This window comes from Saimiri boliviensis, chromosome 6 (genome assembly GCF_048565385.1).
Source record: "Saimiri boliviensis isolate mSaiBol1 chromosome 6, mSaiBol1.pri, whole genome shotgun sequence".
Classification (NCBI taxonomy): Eukaryota; Metazoa; Chordata; class Mammalia; order Primates; family Cebidae; genus Saimiri; species Saimiri boliviensis.
In genome coordinates this window covers 42095515-42119590 of record NC_133454.1, presented here as the reverse complement: position 1 = coordinate 42119590, position 24076 = coordinate 42095515, and the positions used below count along the sequence as shown (strand labels likewise).

The 24076-nt window shown below is 39.7% G+C and overlaps 1 pseudogene; it reads left to right on the top strand.

Moving 5' to 3' along the window:
- The first annotated feature begins 12726 nt into the window (after positions 1-12726).
- Positions 12727-13297, top strand: LOC101045748 (cysteine and glycine-rich protein 2 pseudogene; annotated as a pseudogene).
- Positions 13298-24076: the final 10779 nt, after the last annotated feature.

The following is a 24076-nucleotide window of genomic DNA, read 5'->3' as shown; positions in this document are numbered from 1 at the left end:
GACCAAAATGGCAGCATGACTGCTAAAGCCACATAGATGAAAGCATACTGTTCCAGTATCACATCAGAGTCTGACCATTAGAAATGGCCTCTCCTCTAGGAATCACCCAGTAGAACACAACCAGAAAAAACAGTCTCTGCAGATCAAGGCTGTCCAAACTTTGAGTAAGTCAAAGTGAATCTCCATTGCTCTCTCCATGCAACCAAGCAACACTGGCTTTCTCCTCCCAGAGCCACCCAAAGAGAACCTTGGAAGGTGGGACAGTGAGGTGTGTTTTGCTGCTACAAACTTATTTTCCATGTGTAAAGAGAGAGAATGGGGGAATCTCTGTACATAATTTCATGAACCACATTTTGTAGTTTTTGTATTTGATGATTTGTTACCTGCTATAATATAAAAATAGATGTGATACTTGCTGTAATGTAACATAGACATTGGCTGAATTCCTACCCTGCCTTAACTCTGCTTAATCTTAAGAAACAATGTATCTATTATTTAAAAAAAAAAAAAAAAAAAAAAAAAAAAAAAAAAGTTCCCTGTCTAACTAGACCAGCTTAGAGTGGCTAGAACCAAAATAGCCAACCAAGTGACTCCAAAAAGATCTCAGACTTCCACTTTCACTTCCATGCTGAGTGACATTCCCACCAGTGCCTTGACAGTTGACAACTGCCTTGACAACAACCAGAAGCCATAAAAACAAAAAGGCAGGCAGCACTCTAGCTCTGAATTCACTGCCCATTTCCAGAAAAGATATGAATATTCCTCCCCTTGCTATTAAAGTCCAACTCCTTTACTGGAGAAACCCTATATTTAACCCCCTTGCTCCTCACTAGTGAAAAGGTTGATTTGTGAGCCATACTCCAAATTCTCAATTCCATGGTCATTGAATAAATCTTGCCTGATGCTCCCTTTTGGTTTCACATATTGGTTTCCTGATCCCAGACGGAGAAGGATCCCGTCTTTTGGGGGACCGTCTTTTAACATTTTGATGATATCTGACATTTTTCTGATTAGGGAGAGATTGCCCCTCCCATGGTTAGCAGACTCCTGGGAAGAGCAGAGGGGTTTCTCATCAATTGTGCCTTCATAGGCAAACTAACCTATTAAAAGCCCACACCCCTCATCTGTCTCTTCTTGCACTATGGATACTATTCCCCTTCCTTAGTCAACCCAGAGCTAGGCACCAGACAACTGGAGACAGCCCCTACACTCCACCTGACTTGAAATCAAAGTAGCCATCCCTGAACCTGCTCAGCCTGCTTACCTTGCCTCACCAATTCCTTCCCTTGAAAAAACCACAATAACGGCTTTTCTGAAGTGTCCTCCTCTCTCTCTGCCTATGACCAACCAACTATCTACTCAGACATTTTGAAATTGTAAGTTGATGCCAAGTGTCCTGAAACACAGTGACATTCTTTTCTCCTAATGTTAGGTTGGTGGTATAGAAGAGATCACAAATCATTATAAAACTCATCCCAGCAGTGCTTCAAGCTTACAGAATTTCAAAGCCTGACAGTGCCCATTTGAACTTGCCTCACTCAAAAGTTACTCTTTTATCCATGAACCCACTTAGCAGTTGTACCAGCATTGCTCTACCCAATGACTTCCCTGTCACCTCTTCTTCACTTAATCCTTGCTCTTTCTGTCACTAGCAGATCCATCTCTATTTAGCTCCGATCCTCCATCTCACTGCCCCCACACTTCTCCCTACTTCCACCCCTGCCCTTAACCCAGCCCCAGGGTGCCCTGTGCAGTATCATTTGTGATTGTGAGGCAGGAGAGGGCTGGTGCTCATATCTGTTGAGGCAAAGCTGACCCATAAGTGCAAGGCCTCCTAGGTAAATCAGGTATAATCAGAAATGACCCCAAATTATTCAAGAAATTATTAAAACTAAGAAACTATGCAACTGCTGTCCTGAATCTGCCGAACAACTATCTCAGGAGACAGTAAAACTGAAAAGACATCACACATCCTAAACTGCTTTTAGTGTATGTAAACGGAGCATGGGTGGGTGGTTCAAGAGTGAGAGCTCGTGTCTCACATGAAGCCAAAAACAGTCACAATTGAACTTTTTCCCTGCCTTTTTTCTTTTTTTTAGAAAAATGAAGACAAATGTCTTTACATTTAGAGTTCTGAATTTAAGCATTAATTAATTTTGTAGGATACATTAACATCCAAAGGTTACTCTCACTAATGATTTCCCCTTAATATAACAAAATGCTAAGATGCTTTGAAATCAGCCATGGAACATGACAACTGCCCTTTCCGTGTAAGGTTGCTGACTCTCCAAAGGATGCTCATCACCCGTCAGGTTATGCTAATGGAAGGCTGTCATTTCAGATGCCCCTTAGAACCTTTTCCCTCCGTTGTTCTACTTTTAGTTGATCCTTGGCAATCTGCTCAGAAGGATGCTAAACACCTACAAAGAAAGTTGTTGACAGGGCATCTTGGCGGGGTGGCTGAGTTTTCTACGTATTCTTTTTATTATCCAAATCATTTGAAACTGGGGTCTTAGCAAGGAAGAGCTCTACTCTGGCCTCTAGAAAACAGGTGTAAGATTCTATTTTCCATTTTGATTGGATGGTTTTGAGTTGATTTTAATAAAATTTGACAAAACTAACCAGTGTTTTGGCTAAGTTAATAGACGATTTGTAAAACACTTTCTGTGCTTTGTTTTTCTCATGGAGATAATAGTGGCTCTTAATTTAAATGGCTGTTGAAAAGACTGGAAGAGAAATTTATGAAGAGTACTTAAAACACAGCCTGGAGCTTAGTAAGTGCTCAATTAATATTAGCTATTAATATGCATGCTGTCTGCAACAGATTATTGCTAAGCATCTGAATTTATTAAGATCCTTTCCAAATATAACTAGGATTTTTAGGTTATTTAAAATAGGTTATTCTGAGCCATCTGAAATGACGTATGTACAGTCAATCAGTTGACCTGAGTGCCCTCTGTATACAAAGCAAGATAGTTTGAAATGGATAAATTGTATCAGAAGTAAAAACACAATACCTATCATCAAAGCACACACAAGTTAATTACCAGATAAAACTTCCCAGCCCTAGAAGAGTTTTATCAAATGAAAATATTTTAAACACTCATAACACTCCCAAGTGTTGACTGTAATCTGCTCAGTAAAACGAGGATGGAGAAAACATAAAATACCATTGTCTTTCTAGCCTGTAGAAAGCTGCAGTCTCTTCTTCAGTTTAGCATCAAGGAAAAACATGTCTTTTCTCATTGACAAACAGTATACTTATTTTCATCATAAGGTTAAAAAGATCATAGCATTTTTAAACTAGAGTTGTGGACTGAAATTCCATTCTGCTCTGCTTCCTGTGCATAAAATGTGGGTAACAACAGCTCCCTCAGATGAGATGGGAGTTCCGTGAGATACAGTATATTTTAAAAATCTAGCACAGTGTGAGGCATAGACTAATTGCATAATAACTTTTACTTTTGTATGTAAAAGTTTCTATGCTTTCTTCTTTTATATTTCTTTTGTTTCTTGTAAGTAGGCTTCTGGTAGAATTAATGACGAGTTACAGTAATTATATTAGCTTTCCCTTGGTTATATTTCTCCATTTCTCTACAACAGAAATATTCAAAACAGGATCCATGAATGGACTTAAAGGGTTCCATGAGGATAGGCTGTTTGTTTAAGAGATGAAACTCTCTCTGTGTCACCCAGGAGTGTAGTGGCACAATCATAGCTCACTGCAGTCTCAAACTCCTTGGCCCAACCAATCCCCTTGCCTTGGCCTCCCGAGTAGCTGGGACTACAAGAACGCCCCATCATATTTGGCTACTTTTTAAAATTTTTGTAGAGACAGTGTCTCACTAAGTTGACCAGGCTTATCTCAAAATGCCGAGTTCATGATATCTTCCTGCCTCAGCTTCCCTAAGAGCTGGATTGCAGGCATGAGTCCCTGTACCCCATGCCCTTACATGTATTGATTTTTATACACTATGTGTTTAGGTTCCTTATTCTGGGGAGAAGGCCCATAACTTATCACCTAAGACTCGTAACTCATCATCAAAGTGTCTTCAAACTTTAGGAGTAATTGTTCAAACATTTTTTTCTTGATTTTTTTTTTTTTAAAGAGACAGAGTCTCTGTCGCTCAGATTGAATGTGGTGGCACAATCACAGCTCACCATCATCTTGAACTTCTGGATCAAAGCAATCCTCCAATTTTAGGCTCCTAAAGTTGTTGAATTACAGGTATAAGCCACAGCAGCAGCCAAAATGGTTTTTGATCTTCTATTTCTATTATTTCAAGTTTTTTCCTAGCAGTTGATGTGGTTTGGCTATGCCCCCAACCAAATCTCATCTTGAATTGTAGCTCCAATAATCCCCACATACCATGGGAGGGACTCTGTGGGAGGTAACTGAATCATGGGACTGGGCTTTCTCCACGCTCTTCTCGTGACAGTCTCACGAGACGGATGGTTTTATCAAGGGCAATTCCCTTGCGCAAGTTATTTTGCCTGCCACCATGTAAGACATGCCTTTGATCCTCCTCCTCCATCTGCTGCCTTGAGTGTGAGGCCTCCTCAGCCATGTTAACTGTGAGTCCATTAAACCTCTTTCCTTTATAAATTATCCATTCTTGGGTATGTCTTCATTAGCAGTGTGAGATAAGCTTTAGGATTCAGGCAAGGCATATGTTAATATTAGTAACTAATTAACACAGCATATACATGCCATCTCCATTCTTGTATCAATTTCTCCTTTCTACTTACAACAATCAGGCCCATGTGAAAAACAACCAGAATGGTTTACTGTTACTTCTACTTTTGTTACATAATTCATAACTGTTAATTACTTGGACATTTCTGCTGCTGCCAAATGTTTTATGCTTTTCCTGAGGCCATGAAGTGGTAAGCAGAAGTAAAATGAATTCATCTTGGTGTCCCCTATCACACGGCCTAGCCCAGCAACATATGTTTATTTGAATCAATTATTTATTATTAAAATTATAACCGATCCTTGCCATATATAAAACATACAGCAACATAAAAATATTTTTAAACAACAGTGACATCTGAGTTACTTCACAAAGTGGCTTTTTGGTGAAAATGTTTTCCATTAATTATTTAAATTAATATTAATGAAGGGGGCCGGATGCAGTAGTTTACGCTTATAATCCCAGCATTTTGGGAGGCAGAGGCAGGTGGATCACCTGAAGTTGGGAGTTTGAGACCAGCCTGGCCAACATGGTGAAACTCTATCTCTATTAAAAATATAAAACTTAGCCAGGTATGATGGCATGTGCTGTAGTCTCAGCTACTTGGGAGGCTGATGTAGGAGAATTGCTTGAACTCAGGAGGTGGAGGTTGCAGTGAGCTGAGATCATGCCACTGTGCTCCAGCCTGGGCAATAGTAACAGAAAAATAAAAGTAAAATAATGTTTCAACAAAATTAAAATAATGAAGGGATTATTACGGTGCTAGAACTGTGTTAATACTGCAGACAAACTGAAGGGTAACACTTTTTTTCACTTTTATTGAGGTATAATCAAGAAATAAAATTATATACATTTAAAGCATATACTATGATGTGATACACATGTGCATTATGAAATGATTACCACTATGAAGTTAGTTAACACATCTCTCATTTCACATATCTATCTTTTTTGTGTATATGGCAAAAACTCTTAAGATCTATTATCTTACCAACTTTCAAGTATATGACACAGCATTGCTAACTATGGCCACCATGCTGTGCCTTCGGTCCCCAGAACTTACTCATCTTATAACTGGAAGTCTGCACCCTTCTACCAACATCTCCCCATTTCCCTCACCCCGATCCTTGCTAATCACGGTTCTGAATTCGACTTTAAGATTTCACATAAGTGAGATCACATAGTATTTGCTTTTCTCTGCCTCACAAAGTTTTTAAGAAATATTAACTTAATACTGACCACAGCCAGACACGGTTTTAGACATTGGAGATACAGGAGGGAAAACAAAATCCTTCCCTCACTGAATTTATGTTCCAGTAAAAGAGTCCAGCAGTAAACAAATATGTAAATACTAAAGCATGCCCAATCTTGATATGTGCCATCACAAAATGAACAAATGAAACAGGGGAGTATGTGTGTCTGGGGCTGGGGCATGGTACCAGGGCTGCAATTTTATACTGGAGGTGGTCACGGGAGACCTTTCTAAAAAAGTGATGGTTGATCCAAGATTCAAACAAAGAGATGGAGAAAACAATGTGGGATATTTGCAGGAATCAAGTTCTAGGCAAAGAGGATAGTTAGTGCAAAGGCCCTGTGGCAGGAGCATGCTTGGGTTCATTCCAGGAATAGTGAGGTGATCAATGTGGTCAAAGAGGAGTGTAGGAGAAGTAGGAGAGCTAGGATAGAGAAGGGATAAGTCAGCTGGGCCCAGAGTGCACCTATCACTAAGGCTATTGGCTTTCCAGCTGAGGGATATGGCAAGTCCTTGAAGGTATGAGCATGGGGGTGATTTGATCTGACTTGGGTTTTAAATGAATTGATAAAATGCCTAATACATTGCATAGGGAACATTTTATATTCCACCTATTTTCACAAAGTGTCTGAGGCAATTTGCAGTAAGTAATAGAAAGTATTTCTTCTGACTCTAGAGAGTCAATTGTGGAACTTACTGAAGATGGAAAGAGCAATTAGATTGCTTGGTATCTCTTTCTGCCCTTTGATTTTTTAAAGTCTAACCCAGAAAATAATTTGTAGCCAATTAATATTCATCTACTTAGTGACTAAGTTGTTACCGGTATGGATTTTTAAAAAATTACATGTTGACTTTTTAATTTAGTAATAGTTTACTATTTTATATTTGAAAATTTCTCAAGCATTTGTTCCTCCACTGAAATCAGGAAACCATGCTGTCTTATTACGTGAGCTGCTAAAACAGAGCCAAGACTTCTCAATAAACCACGGATTAAGACAGAATAATAGAAGTCATTCAAAGGAAGCAAAAAAATTACATCAAATTGCTTATCTATTATCCTCAAGGATGGAAGGAAAACAATGATAAACAAAGTCAAGCATTTGCTCTAATTTTTTTGTAACCTAAAGTTTAAAACCCCCACCTGCAAGGCTAGGTGGTCTTTTGTTCTCTATTAGCCACAGTCTGCTTAACCAGGAGGCTGCCACGGGGCACCCTGACTGTAAAAGTTAGATTTGCTGAGCTGACCAAACTATGTCTGCAAAGATGGAATGGTTACCAGTTAGAGAGTTAGAGACTTATGAAAAATGATCTCCCAAAGCTACAAGTAATAAAATGAGTGCTTACTAAAAACTAGTCCATCTGATGCAGGTAGACAAGCAAGTTCTGAAATTGGGGCTTAATCCATGAGGCTTCCGAACCTCACATAGGAAAATACTTAAGAGCCAGCCAGTAGTGTTAGACAGCAACTTTTATTGAACCAGAGCTGCTTCTTGCTTAGCAGAGCTAACCCATAGGTAGTGAACCTGAGTCAGCACTTGTGAGCAACTGGTTAGCAGCATTTACATCTACTTTCAATTACATGCAAGTTAAGAGGTATATTATTCAGAAGTCTCTAGAAAAGGGGCTAGTAACTTCTAGATAATTGCCATCATGCTGGGTCATTTACATGACAAATGTACATTGTCATGGCTTTGGTGGGAGTATCTTATGCTAATGAGCAAAGAAAGCAACTAGAGGTTGCTTTTGGCGCCATCTGCTGGTTCCAGACATTTTTACTTTATCCTTTCAGGACTGGGAAGTCCTGCTGCTCTCCTATCTCACATTCAGTCCAATGTGATTAATTTTCAGAAGAATTGTTGCTCTTAACTATTAAAACAATCTATTACATTTCATTTATTTCCACTACCATTGCTATCTCTCTTAGGCCTTGTAGAATGGAGAGCCAGAGAAGGATGACTACATAAGACTTTTTAAAAACCCCTTATGGCAAAGTGCTTTAGGTCACTTGGCCAGTATGAAAAACTCAAAGGCACAAACCATGGGCCCATTTGATTGGGAAATTTCAGAATGTCACTTGGAGCTTGAGGGGCTTGTAGTTCAACCTAAAACAAAACTGTGGACAGAATTTTTAAAGTTATGTAATCAGATCTATAAATCTCTGCCTCAAAGAGATCCAAACAAAAGAAACTACCGTGTCACATTTAATGAGAACTATTACTTAAAATATACTGACCAATGGCAAGTCTGTCCCTTCTTTTGAAAGGTCAAATGATTTGAAGACTTTGAATATAGATACCCTAAAGCCACTTAGACAGGGACATATTGTTATCCTCCCTTCCCTGGTCAGCTAATTCCAGTAAGAACATTCTCTAGTGTCTGCTCCTGTAATTTTAAGACTAAACCTCAAAAATGAAAGCAAGGCAACATACTGTGGCAGAAATTTGCCAGAGAACATTGGGACTATTTTTTCTGCATGTCTAGAGTGATAAGTTAGTGACTGGTGGAACGGTGTCCTTTGTAACCAGCCCTGACTGATGCATTTAGCATGAAAGCCTTCATCTGGGACCAGAGTCAGGAATCTGTCTGGGGGTGTAAGAAGCACCCAGTAAAAGATATTGCAGAAGACCAAGCACCCTAAAGCCTTCCACAAGCATACACTATCCTCACACCTGTGCCTTTTGCTGAGCCGTCAACTGTAGTTCATTAAAAATGGAGAACAAAGAAAATGAGTTCTGAAAATCCTTCATTTAAAAAATAATGGGCATCTACTGAAAATATTTAAATCTCCATTTAAAAACCTCTCACTGAACCCTGAAAGTTTATCAGTTTAAAAATAAAACCCATAGAATATTTCATGATTAGGAAGTGAGCTTGCAATGATTCATTCCTAACATGGTTCTTAAGGGTAGCAACAGAGGGTGGCCCTTAGTCTAAAAGCTTAAAGGTACAGAATGCATTATGTGCTTAGGCTCAAGTTTCTATTTCAGGTATACACAATTTATTCTCATTGAGATAGATATCTTCATCAAAGAGTTTCCAAAACTCATCAGAAACAATAAAAGTAAAATGAACATTGAAATTGTTATTTTGAAAAAAAAAAAAAAAAGGGAATTTATCCATGAAATAATCAAAAATATAGCAATACTACACTAAGCAAGAGTGAAACTGCTGCTACAACCAGGTAGCTTCATCGAAGAGCAGACAAAGCCCAGAAACAGAGCCAAATCTGTATAAATTCTTAGTGTACCACGAAGGCAGCATTTCAAATAAAAGACTAAATAGTAAGTGCTACAGGCAAAGTGAAGTCTCCATGTTGAACATAAATTAGGTCTTTATATTTCACCTATGCCACACGAAGTTCCAGTACCACGGCTCAAACACACACACACACACACACACACACACACACACTCTCTCTCTCTCTCTCTCTCTCTCTCTCTCTCTCTCACAGGAAGGGAGTACAAAACAGAGAGGGAGGTGGGGGATTGGGAAGGAAGGGAGAGAGGAAGGAGGGAAAGCATTTCCAAGCAAAACAACAAATACAGAAAATGTAAATATAAATGCTTTTAACTAGATAACTGTATTAAACTTTTTTATCAGTTAATAAAAATAAATAAAACAATATAAAGTCTATTACAAATTGAAAACTATATTTGTAACATATGCTTAAACATTATCTCACTAATATAGAAAGAGATCTTTCAGATTAATAAAGTATCAACACTCTATCAGAATAATGGGTAAAGGAGATTTATTATTCATTCAACAATTATTTAACAACTATCTAATCTATCACAGCTGTTATTCAATGTTGACAGCACTGAAGAAAACAAAATACATTAAAAAATAAACACATTTTATAAGACGAGTAAATACTATGAAAAATAAAAACCTAAGCCAGGCACTGGCATAAAGAAAGAAGTAATGATGTGGTACACAGTGATCAAAGAAAGCTTCTCACAACCTAGTAATTAATAAAAGATTAAATCAAATGGGTAATTTATAAACACTTCACTAAAATTCACAGAAATACAAAAAATGCAAGATAAATTTTCTTCCCCAAATTAGTAATGATTGAGAGAAATTATAAAATTCTTATTTGTCAGAGTAAGGAAGTTCTCACTTGTATATAGAAAGTAAATTAACTTTCACACAAATTTGAAAAATTTTGTAGCAGAAAAACAATGTATTTTCTTATAATTCTAAACAATAAAATAAAAACAACATAAACATTCTGACTACTAAACGAAAGTAAATTATCTGTAATCTGAACACCCTTGTGGAACCCTTTTTATTTTTCTATATTCTATCCCTGTCTTTTTTAGGTAGTTTCTATTATGGTGACTGTAAAATTTTATAAATTAGCATTTTATTTTATAGACACCTCCATGTAGCAGCATACCTATTGTTTTATTGGTTCACTAGGATGCCAGTGAATGAACACACCTTTCTCCACTTTGAAGGTCTAGATCCATGGTCAACTATTAACGGCAAGACTGACAATTCTCTTCTAATGTAAGCTTTTCACCACTCATTTAAGACACCACCACCAACAATGATCTAATAAAAACTAACAAAAATTTAGCTAAAAAAAATCTAACTTTTAAAGATGACTACCTGAAAGATAAATTTATATCAAACTACCACAATAAACCTTTATGTGTATGGAGTACTTATTGTGCCTCAAAGTACTAACTGATAGAATGAAGCCATCACAGTCAGCTTTTTTTTTTTTTAAGGCATCTATACTATGAAGATACAAGACATACTTCTACATTTTCCCACCAGTGTTTAAAATCATGCAAAATCCAAATGTGTATTTACAAAATTACACTAATTTACAGATAAAGTTCAGAACCTTCTTCTGGGTTTTGTACTTAATAATGAAGACAAAATATACTATCATTGAGAAAGCATATCATCTACTGTCATGATTTTTTTAGAATGACTGAAATAAGCAGAAAATAATGTGGTAAAGTTTTTGTCCTTAATTAGTGTTGGAATATTCATAGAAAACATAGCTAAAAAATTCAAGTAAGTATTATGTGGGAGGTTTGCTATTGAGTTGGCTGAAATTGCAATTAAAAATAATGTCTCAGCTTATGGTATTTGCTGGGTTCTGTTTTAAGAATGAAACAGCTTTTTCTGAGCTATTAAGAGAAAAATGTACTGAAGAAGATATATTATCAAAGTAAAAATTACATTACAGGAAAATCGTATAAGTGTAAACATCCTTGAAATACCTGATTTAAGTTTTCTTAACAAAATTGCTTTAAGTAACGTTATACATGCAATAGCATATTTGAAATTAATTTATTGGATTATTAGCCTTTTTAGCATGCAAATTGAAAACAGACAAGAATAAGTGCTACAGAATGTTATTGGTATGGTTAATATTATGTATTTTAAGAGATCCTCAAACTATAGTAGTCACACAATATTGTGTAATGAAATAAATAAGAAACGACCTTAAAAATCTTTTATAGCCTAAAGAGGTTTTCTGGTCATTATTTACAACTACTTAGAGAATTGTCAAGCAAACATACAGGTGCACTGTTCATTTTGCTTTTTAAAAAAGGCACATATTTATTGGTTTTAATTTCTGTAATGACAAAGTTTGTATTCTGCTAGCTAACAAATTTTCAGAAAAACAGGAAATATTTCACGTAAAGATGACATTTTACCAGTTCACACAGACTGTATACAATTGTTTATAGCAGTTTTATTCATAACAGCCCCAAATTGAAAACAACCAGAATATCCATCAACTGATGAATAAACAAATTGTTGTGTATCTATATAAGAAATGCTACCCATGGGTGAAACAGTAATGAACTACCCATGCGTTCAACAGGATGGGCAAACCCCAAAATCATTATGCAACATGAAAGAAGCCAGATACAAAAATGGTGCAATGTATAAGAGTCTCTGGAAAAGGGAAAGTTCCGACTCTTGTCAGCACTGATTGGCATAATATTAGTTGCTCTTTATTATACTGCAGAAGCCTCTTTTCATTATTTTTTGTTAGAGTCATAAAAACTAAAGAGAGAAAACTATAGGGAGAGAAATTGGGTAATTGCCAAGAGCTGGGGCTAGGGGCAGGAAATTGAAAAGAGAAACAGGGAGACTTCCTGAGTTTATAGAAATATTCTTTATCTTGATTGTGGTATTAGTTAGAGAACTATATACATTTGTCAAAACTCCTTCAACTATATGCTTTAAAAGGATGAATTTTACTATGTGCAAATTTTGTCAAAATAAGCTTGACTTTTAAAAAGTATTAAAAATATTAGTCTTAAATGCAGACCATGGAATTGCTGAAATAGATAATAGTAAATCAACATTTTCCAAAAATGGATGGTATATTTGATCACTGTGTCCTAACCAAAAAATATTACTGTTAATAACATTTTAATTCATCCTTTTTGAATTTCTCTTGTGTGTATGCCTATGTAATACATATTATCATGCAATAGAATATATTAACACATGAATATATGTGTTTAATTTATACATAACTGAATATGTAAATGAGACGCATGCCAAAATTTTCTTTGAACTTAAGTCATGAACACTCAGATATTTTGGATATCCCTGATATAGTCATTCTAATTTTCTTTAATAAATGATTCTCAAACTTTTATCTCTGGGATTGGAGCTTTTATCCTCATTTTGGATGTTTTTCTTTAACAAAGAATGGGGATCTCGAACTCTCTGGACCCTCCCTCTAGCTCCGCCTCGCTAGCTCCGCCTGCAGTGCGTGCTCCGGCCTCTAACTCAATGGTTTGCAGGAAAAATTTAGATAGCACAACAGTGGCAATTCACGGTGAAGAGATCTACTGCAAATCCTGCTATGGAAAGAAGTATGGGCCAAAAGGCTACGGTTACAGCCAGGGTGCTGGCACGCTTAACATGGACCGTGGCGAGAGGCTGGGCATCAAACCAGAGAGTGTTCAGCCTCACAGGCCTACAACAAATCCAAACACTTCTAAATCTGCTCAGAAATATGGAGGTGCTGAGAAGTGTTCCAGATGTGGGGATTCTGTATATGCTGCCGAGATCATTGGAGCTGGAAAGCCCTGGCACAAAAAATGTTTCTGATGTGCAAAGTGTGGGAAGAGTCTTGAATCAACAACTCTGACTGAAAAAAAAGGTGAAATCTATTGTAAAGGATTCTATGCAAAGAACTTTCGGCCCAAGGGATTTGGCTATGGCCAAGGAGCAGGGGCTCTTGTTCATGCCCAGTAAGGTGTAAACCCAGAACTAATCATCACACACTGAGAATCTCTTCATAATCTAGGCACAGATAAATCGTTAACACTAAACTACTGTGAAATTCTACCAGCATTAAGTACTGTATATTACCCTGTACTTGGATAGGCTCGCTAACTCGTAGGAAGAGGGCACTGTGTCGTATCCTTTTGCTTTGTTCACCAGCATTTTGGGGGAACATTTCTTTTATGTTTTAAATAAAACTTCAGTTCAAAAAAAAAAAAAGAATGACAAAATTTGAACTGTGTCAAAATTTTAAAAATCTGTCTCATGAAACATATTCAATTATTTTTCAAAGTTCTTGAATTAGTTTACATTGACACAAACAATGAAAGTGCCTGTTACATCATACTCCTGGCAGAACTGACTGACATAATCTTAGTTGCTCTTTATTATATTGTGTAAGACTTTTTTTTAATTATTAAATTACTTTTAGCAACTGTCTTTCAGCAAACTATTAAAATCTTATAAATCTGGCTTTACCTATTGATATAGTATATTATGTGCATTGATTTTCTTACATTAAACCATCTTTACACTACTGAATAGAATATACAATTTCAAATGCCTGCTGGCAAAGCTGGCCCAGTAATTTTTAGTTGGTAGTAGCTCATCATAGCCTTCCCAGGAAACTCCCAACTACCCTCTTCTCCCAGAATCTAGACCTTTAATGTATTTGTTTCCTCATCCTTAGTGCTATGTATACCTTCCCTCATTCTCTCAAATAGCTGCCTATATTTCTTCCTAAAGGTACTATTTTTATAGTACGTCAGTTGCTTTAACTTCTTGATAACAGTTGTGTGGTCTCCATGTTTTGGATACTCTGAGCAGGATTTCACCAAGACTCTGTTCAATGCAATCTTCTGGAACAGAACAACTTTTCCTTGCAAGATTTCAGGCCTCTTAAACCTTGAGCTTTTGTTGAGCCCTGTAAGTGTGGTGATCAACAACGCATTGAGTAATGAAGGTGAAATTACAGGTTCTATCAAGGAGTCCAGAGATGCTATCTAAATATGTTTTATCATCTACTCTACCCATCTGAGGGGAGCTTTCATGCACACAACAGAACCAAATGGAATATGTATTACAGCATGACTTACCAGCTCTTGACCATTTTAAAGACTGAAAACAAACAGCTGCACCACAAAAATAAATAAGCAAACCAGTAAGAAAAATAGTTTTTGGTACTTAACACTGAATAAATGGTGTTAAGATCCTCAGACTGACATTTATCAAAACAGCTCTTTGAAGCCAACAACACAAAGCAGCCAATCGTGGTTAAACAACGCTTTTCATTTCCCCAGGGTTGGAAATCTGCAATTCTCTATTCCAATTAAATATAAACAGTGTATATAAGTTTTACATGTGTACTTTGGCCCATGTACGAGAGAACACTCAGGTGATCTCTTCGGTAAGTCTGGAATGAGGATTATGCATCTGCATTTTTAATAAGCTGCAGGTATGATTCTGATGCTGAGTCAGTATTTTTAATTATTGGCTTAAATTCTGGGGATCAGACAGGCTTAAGAAAACTATTTCCAGACACCTTAATACAAAATAATTTCTAAATTTGAAAGGTACCAGAGTTTTAGCCAGGTAATCAAATTATGCCTTGTTAAGACCAATGGGCCATTTTGCCAAGGATTAACAATCTTGATATAATCTCCAGAGTTATTCTGTACAGGATAAACATATGTATTAGGTAACCTGAGGATCAGAGATTGTCTATGTGTATTATCTGTCCTGCCTGCCCTCTGCTGACATGAAGTTGGACAACTGACAGAACGTGCACTTAGCTTGACAAGCCAGTTACTCTCATGGAATAAAGGTTTTGGTTTACTTATACAAGGCATACTTATGTATTTAGAAGGCCTAGAAATAACAATATAAAATGATGTGGAGATTCTAGAGAGTGAAGTTGATTAAAGCCATCTGTTCTGCTCTGCACTTCAAGTCAGAGATGCTTGACCTCTAAAAAGCAGCCATGTCGGCCGGGCTCGGTGGCTCAAGCCTGTAATCCCAGCACTTTGGGAGGCCGAGACGGGTGGATCACGAGATCAAGAGATCGAGACCATCCTGGTCAACATGGTGAAACCCCGTCTCTACTAAAAATACAAAAAATTAGCTGGGCACGGTGGCGTGTGCCTGTAATCCCAGCTACTCAGGAGGCTGAGGCAGGAGAATTGCCTGAACCCAGGAGGCGGAGGTTGCGGTGAGCCGAGATCGCGCCATTGCACTCCAGCCTGGGTAACAAGAGCGAAACTCCGTCTCAAAAAAAAAAAAAAAAAAAAAAAAAAAAGCAGCCATGTCTAAAATACCTAAGTAGGACAGAACCAGCCAAGTGAGACCCAGAGGAAAAGAAGCAGACCCTGTTTTCCAACTAATGCTGGAAAATCAAGAGGAGTGGGAGGCATTGGTAGGGCAACAACTTGAGGAGGAAAGTTATCTGTCTATTGACAAAAGAGGGGGAATCTGTTTCTAAGGGCACTGTAATAAAAATTTCAGCATTATGGAGATAGGAAGATGGCAGAAGAAAAAGATGACTGGCTCCGCTGAAAGAACTATTGTACTTGGAATGCAAGTCAGTGGAAGATAGTATAAAAAAGTGACTTGGTCCCAGCAGACAACTCACATGGTAACCAGGGTTCCGATGGGCCTAAGGTATCTGGACGTATTCCTCTCCTGCCTTTTGCCTCCCTTAAGAAGCTAACCCAAGTCATGCAACAGGAAGGACAAGGCTCTCCTAACTTAGCTGACCAGGCTGAACAGCTTACCAAAAAAGGAAGCATCTAACCATTTATCTCTTTGAGGGATGCCTTCTGAGGTTGCTGAAGCAAGATGCTGGCATTTCCAATAAAAACCTGGGGCCAGTTTTTCTTAGGCAGCAGATCCAGCTGCCGGAAGACAAGATGGACTCCAGCCTGACTATCCGCTGACTTTTTCCTCATTATAATCTCATTTTAATACTAAAATCTCCACTTAGAGTGAGGCTTATCCCCCATTTTCTGGTCATGTGATACATGTTAGAGCATGATGCCCCCTGTGCAAGCATGGAAAAAACCCACCTACACAGCACTTGTATATCATTCCTTTTCCCATGTCACATTCCTTAAAATGACAAGAACTGAGTCCTTTGGGGAGCTATTACCAGGATCCCTTTCCTGTATGCTGCTTCCTTGTATGTTTGAGCCACAAGCCTATTAAATCTTGGCTGAGAAAGATGTCATTTGTCCTGGTTTTCATTTCTACTTATTCAAGGGTCAACGAACTTGAGATCCAGGCTGCATCAACAGCCTTGGTGACTCTGTTGGAACCTGTAAGTAAGGCTATTTCCGCTAGGAGAAGCACCAGAAAGCCAGTAAGACCTCCAGAATGTGACCTTGTGATAGATGAAGCTGCCACCTGAAATATGTGCTTCACTGTCTCTGCAGTCAGTGAGGCCTTTCTTGGCCCCAGGCACTCTTGTTCTCCTTCCCTACCCCGCCACCCACATTTCCTTCTCCCTCCTGACTGGCTTAGGGATTTCTGGAGTAAGAGGTCCTAGTCCCCTCTGTGCTAGATTTTAAGATACCCTCTGACTGGCTGACATCGGATTCTGAGTAATTTCTGAGAAATCTGCTAGACTGGTTGAGGAAGTAGGCACTCGGGCTTGACTGACCCAGAGGACAGCGGGTGGGAAAAGTCCTGCTGCATGCCCAGGTTCTTTGGGCTCTTTACTTCTCTCTTCATTTTCTTTCTTTTTTCCCTTCCCCCTCTCTTTCCCATCTTCCAACTTCATTTCTCTGATTCTTTCAGAGGGCTACCTACAGCCTTACTCCTCTCTGCCAAAAGTACCCTTACCTTCCCCTGGCTGGAAAGAGTTCACCTTGACTTGTGACTTGCAAAGGTGGGAGGGACTCATCCCACACTGTGATGGGTCTAGGATGCTGAGGCTCTCCAGGATGGGAGACTAGCAAGAGTGGTGTTGATACGGACTCTGCACTTCGCAGTGGCTGGAAGCCTCCATGCTTCCTTTCCTTCACTAGTCTCTTTTCTTCCCCTCCTTTCTCTCTCACACCCACCCGCTTTAAAACTGGCTTATTTGCAGAGACCTATCAGAATTTTCATATTCTCCTATTTTCTCCCTAAAATGAAGGAAAAGGTTTTCTCCCTTTATTTCCTGCTTACTTACCCTCACTCCTCTGTCCAGTGAGACTCACGTTCTCTCCCTTTATTCTACCCATTTTCTTTTCTATAGGAAACTCTCCACTCCCATTGCTTCTTACTGGGGAAACTTTGTCACCCTTGAACCCCTCACCAAAATACTAATCTGTCAATATTTCACTCCCTCTCCATTTTACTCTGAGATTCAAGAGCTCCCAACTCTTATGATCTCTTTGATATCCCTAATTTCCCCCATCACTTCCTTCTTCAAGTTTGGCCCCTTCTGGCCAGCAAAGGTAGAGCGGTTTTAATTGTCTGACAACTCAGACTTTCAGCTTTCACCCCTTCCTTCTGGTTGGTCTGGTTTCTAAATGAGTTAAGAGCAGTTTTGAGTAATGGGGACCTTCTTCCTCCAGAGTGGAGGAATTATCGTGGCACCTGCTACTGCCCATCTGGGTCTGTACAACACAAGTTCACTTTCAACTACACACACACCAACGGCATTCCTAGCCTTGCAGTCACACACAGGGCACCCATTCCTTAGCAGCCAGTCTGAAATGACTATGTCTCTTATTTCTGTGTTTTTCTCTCTGATCCCTGAGAACCATGATTCCTCCATCCAAGGGAATACTGGGGTGACTACTGGGCTTAAATGGTCTCAAATTACATCAAGACATATTCCCTGAGGCTTGTCCTTATACAAGGACCTTTAATCAAAGGTCACAGGAGAGGTAGAGTTAGACATGGGCAATGATCTCAGTGTTCCCTGAGGTTGTCTGCTAGGATGTATTCTCTCCAAATGGGGGCAATTTAGGCTAGAGGACCTAAAGAAAAAAATAATCTCCCCTTGTACTATCACCTGGCCCCAGAACCCATTGGGAGACCAGAAGGAACAACCATCACATGAACCTCTTAGGTATAATGATACTTTACAGCTAAACTTGTCTTATAAGCAGTCACAGAAGTGGAAAAAAAATCTCTTATGTGCAAACTTTTAGGGAGGTGTATCAAAATAATGGACAATGGGACTCACGCCACATATGCATGGCATCTAACATTCTCAATGTATTGCCTGGGATTGAGGAGCAAGTGCCAGACCAACCCATTGATCCACTATTACAGTCACCACCTGATCTTCCTGACCACAGGCCTGACACACAGTAACATTCCAGTCCTCTTTCAGGTTCCAGGCCTCCTTTGGCCCCTGAACTTCCACCATACCTGGATCAGGCCCATAAAGAACTAGAGCATTTAAGGCCAGAGCTCCATCCACTATCCCTTATAGGGATCTGATTGAGTTCCAAGCTGATACCTACTTTTACCTCACGCCGAGTCCAGGGCCTCTATCCCCTAAAGGAGATAGCAAATGGATGGAGGGAATAATGCAAGTTCACATCCCCTTTTCCATGGCAGATCTGAGAGTATGTAAAGAAGTTTGTCCAGTTCGCATAGCCCCCCATAAGTTCAGGGAGGAATTTGTAAAATTGTGTCTGAGCTTCACGCTAACCTGGTAGGATATGATGGTGATTTTAGACAACTGTGTCACCCCAGATGAAAAGGTCCAGATTCGTGAAAGGGCAAGGGTACATGCTGACTCATTTATACAGGCTGATTCCCCATATGCTGCTGATCAAGCTTTAGGGAAGACAATTCCTGAGCAGGACCCCTGGTGAGACCTCAGGGATCAAATAGACAAATATAGAAAAGAGCATTTTATTACTTGCATGCCTGAAGGGATGAGAAAATGCATGAAGAAGCCCGTGAATTATGACAAGGTTAGGGAAGTAACTAGGGCTGGTGAATAATCTCCTCAGCTGCTTTACAAAGCCTTCAGAAAGTATACTAATTAATGCTAATCTACAGTTGCCAGAAGGGATAGCCTTACTGGCTATGCACTTTGCATTCTATCAGAGTTTACTTCTGATATTAGAAGGAAGTTACTAACGACACAGACAGGACCCCAGACACCGCTGTCAGTACTGGTAGAGAAGGTTTTTAATGTTTTCAACAACAAGGACAGGGCAAAGCAAGAGGAAAAAGGTAACAGGCTGACCAAAAAAACATAACTCTTGGCTGTCTTGATTAGCCCTCCACCTCATGGCAACCCAAAGAGCCAGAGAAAACCAAAGACAAGAGATGACAGCCCAATGCTAGACCTAACCAATGCACGTATTGCCAGAAGGGCAGGCACTAGAAAAGGGATTGTCCTGACAACCTCAAAGCAGGGAGGTCAGCTGACTTTCCAGCCAGGACCTGGTCTTTGCATATCTATCCCATGGAGGAGACTATGTCGCTGACTAATGGCACCCAAGAATCCCCCCCACATACACTTCCATCACCATCACTCCAGGGGAGCCTGGGGTTGCCCTCAATGTGGAAGGTAGGAAAACTGAATTTCTTATTGATACAGAACAGCCTATTCCCTGCCTAAACCTGTAAGCCTCCTCTCCAACCATGATTGTCTGGTGATAAGAATAGATGGATGACTTAACATAAGAATTTACTTTTCCTCTTGTCTGTGAGGCTGGTTCTGAAGTTATATCTCATTATTTCCTATATATTCCTGAATGCCCCCCTTTAGTGTTTCCCTGGCTAAGGTCCAAATTTCCCAATAAAGGGCCCGATATTTAGAATTTGTTCTTACTCCCAGTGCCTGAGCATAGCTCATGGATCAGAAAAGGGCAACTGATGTATTGTCACCCCTTCAAACCAGTAAATACCTACAGGGTATTATTGATTTGATCAGGATCTGCTGAATATAGATTCCTAATTATGACTTAATTGCTAAGCCCCTGTACAAGGTACTGAAGAGTGAAAATGGTACCCCTGCAAAGAGGTAAGAATTGTCATCAAGGTTTTGAGGACTTAAGAACTGAGTTAAGCCAAATCCCATCACATGGACTTCCTAACCTGGGTAAGCCCTTCACCTTATATATACACAAAAAGCAGGAGAAGCTTCTGGAGGTTCTAACTCAGAAGCTAGGGCCAAACCAGTGGCTTATTTTTCTAAACAACAGTATTCCATTGCCCAGCTTTGGCTCAGTTGTCTATGAGCAGTAGCAGCTACTACCCTCCTGGTTAATAAGGCCTCTAAACTTACCTTGGGTCAGTACCTACAAGTTTTAACCAAGTGCAGACTATACTAGTGGTGAAGGAACACCAGTGATTGACAGAGGGAAGGCTGATAAAGTATCAAGCTTCTTTATTAGACACTCAATATTACACAGAGTGTCGAATTTTGATCCCTGTGACTTTACTCCCTGTTACAGAGCTGAAGGCCTGTGTACATCAATGTATATACCTAGTATGAGTACCTCTAGTATGAGCCCCTTGACATTTCCGAAGTAGAATGATTTCCTGATAGGAGTGGCTTTATGGAAGAAGGTGTCCAAAAAGTAGGCTGCTCAGTGGTAAGCCTCAATGAGGTCATCAAAGCAGAAGCTCTTCCCACTCAGACCTCAGTTCAAAAGGCTAAATTATTTGCTTTAACTAGGGTTTTGCAGCTGAAAAAAACAAAACAAACTAAATATTTTTATGGACTAAAGTATGGGTTTCATGTCTTACATGCCCACACTATCATCTGGAAGAAAAGGGGGATGCTAACAGCTGAAAATTTCCCAACAAAGCATAGGGACCAGGTCTTAGCTCTTCTGGAAGCTATACAATTCCCTAGCTAGGTGTGAGTCATTCACTACAAAGGCCATTGGAGGGACATATTGCTTATTAGCCAAGGAAATTGGCTGAAAGGACCACAAAACCAGCAACTTGAGCACAGAAAGATGACCAGGTCATGGCACTAATAATCAACTCTTCCCATCTAACCTCAATACTCCCAACAAGAACAGGAGGAAGCTGAGGAGTGGGGAGAGGAAAAGAGTAGTTTCAGTTGATTGAGGACAGTAAAGTCCTTCTTCCTGGCGCTCAGCAGTGGAAATTTAGTAAGTGCTTATATAGGTACTTACTATAGGAGGGATGCCCTTTGCGAATTAATACAAAAGAGCTCTTCTGGAAAAGGGCCAAGAAAGACTAAGTCAAGAAACCATGGCCTGTGACCTATGTATTCAAAACAATCCCCAGACTCACTTGCTTCCTCCTGCCCTAGCCAAGCCAGTCCAACACCGGGGAACCCATCCTGGGGAAGACCAGCAAATAAATATTACCCAGATGCCCTCTCTTTTGGGATAGAAATACCTTCTCATTTTCACGGACACTTTTACTGGCTGGGTCAAAGTATACCCGACCCAGTCTGAAAGGCCACTGATATTTGCAAAAGTCTTCTAAAAGATATAATTCCTCAATTCAGCCTTCCAAAGTCACTCCAGGGCAACAACAGACCCTCTTTTGCAGCTAAAATCACTCAAAGCTTTTTGGCAGTCCTGGGAATAGATTATAAATACATGCCTGTTGGCATCCCCAACTCTCAGGAAAGGTAGAAAGGATGAATCATACCCTTAAAAGAACTTTGGCAAAGTTATTTCAAGAAACACAGCAAACCTGGATAAGGCTACTTTCCATTGCACTCCTTCGGATTCACACTACCTCAAAGAGCAGCCTAAAGGCCAGTCCATTTGAAATAGGTTACAGGAGGCCCGTGCTCACTACTGACATTTCACTGGGCTGGGAAGTAAGTCAAAGCCCATAGTATTATCAATTTGGATCAGGTTCAGAAAGCAATATTATATTTTGAGAATAAAGTACCACCAGCTTCTATAAAAGAGGGAGAATCCCCTCTTCAAGTCAATGCAGGAGACCAAGTCTTCCTTAATATTTGAAAAGAAGGCTCCCCAGAAGATGAATGGTTGCCTAAGTGAAACAGCCATAACTGGGTGATCCTGGCCACTCCAACTGCAATCAAGCTACCAGCGATCTCCAGCCTCTCCCAATTAAAAGGCTATTCACATGAATGTTTATAGGCTCATCCAGGAAGCCCCCTTTACTCCCTGAACCAGGGGAAGACCTCCACTACTTTTTTTAAGAACCAATACTCGGCCAGATGCACACACATAATGCTGTGGGTAAGCACAGAAATACTAACTTTTCTCCTCACCCTAACTACAGTTTTCTTGTTCTACCATTTCAGACAGCCTCCTCCCTCTCCCTCTTCTTTCTGCCCTTGCTAGGTTTAAGGCAGGATCACAATGAGAACTAACTTCCTCTTCTTCCTTCTCTGCATACTCTTTGCTACTAGGGTCCAGTGGGAAAAAAAGCTCACTCATCAATTTTTCCATGATTATCACCTCAAGGAACAACCTCTCTGTTGGATTTGCTGCCAAACCCACAGGTGTGAGGAACTAAGCTCCAATTTGTCCCCACTAAGACGAATTTGACATTAAATCTTACCTCTGACTCTATTGAAAAGCCATCACCTATGACTACACAAATTGATGCAACAGAAAGACTTGAATGTGTGCATCTCACAGACATCTATAAACATCCTATTTGGAAGGAGAACTACATGCTTAATGGTCCATCCTTGACAGTACCCTGTTTTCTTTGTAGAACCAGTCCTTGGGCAAATATAATGTATGTAGATGGTTGGCATCCACCCTCAATTTACCCAATGACATTCAATTCCTGCTCAATGTCAAACTAATACTACCCATTGGAACCCTGCCTTTCATTTGGTAATCCATCCTAACTGGTACCCCATCATCTCCCCAGGGATGACACACAGATTTGACGGGTACAGAAAGTATAACATGGAGGCTCTCATCTACCTCCTAAGAGAGAAACGGCACTTCCTGGGTCCAGAGACCCAGAGCTCAGTGGGAAGTCCTCTTTCACCCCAATGCAGCAGCAACACTCCTTCCTGAGAACCTAGCTTGAATAAATGGTTCAACTCCCCAATCCCCCATCAGGAAGGCACAGTCCCTAGATATGTATTCTTTTGTGGCAGTCAATGGAACTAACTGTCCTACAAGGGAAAAAACAGACCCATCTTCCCACTCTCCTTACAGGCCTTAGCCTATCCTTGCATGGACACTTCCAGTTCCAAGGAAAAGGTACTGTAGGACAGTTGGGCTCTGATAGAGTAATAGTCCATAGCCTCACTTCCAAAATTAGATACAAGCAACTGGGCTAATCCTGGCAAAAGTGTGGCAGCTATGGGAATGGCAGCTCCTTGAGGGACTGCACCTAACATGAAATAACTTTTAAAAATCTTACACAGACTACAGAAAAGCTGACCACAAATGTAAGAGAAGGCTTGCAAGGTCTCCAGGCTCCCCTAGACTAACTGGTAGTGTTGTCAACAATAAACTAGGCTTAGACCATGCTCTAGCTGAGCAGGGAGGGTCTCTGTACAGTTATCAATAAAACTGGTTGCACTTATATGTCAGTAACTCTAGAAAGGCTGAGACCAATATACAAAAAAAATATCCAAACCAGCTACATGGTTACATGGATCTAACCAGGGAACTGACCCAAATTATGTCTGGTCAACCATTGAAAGACCTTCCCAGGTCTTACCTAGTTTCCACCCTTCTTAGAACCTTAAGGAGCTGTATTATTACCAATCTTAAGTCCTTGTCTACTTTATCTTTTAGTAAAGTTTATGTCTTTCAAACTGTAGCAGATTCAGACAAAAATCAATGCTGGCCAAAGGGTTCTAGCCTGTGCCACTGCAGAAAGGAACAAATCCCTATAAATCATTAGATCAGACAGCAAGAGATTTCTATGCCTGTGGAGCAGGTAGGGATGGCAGCCCCTGTTCAGC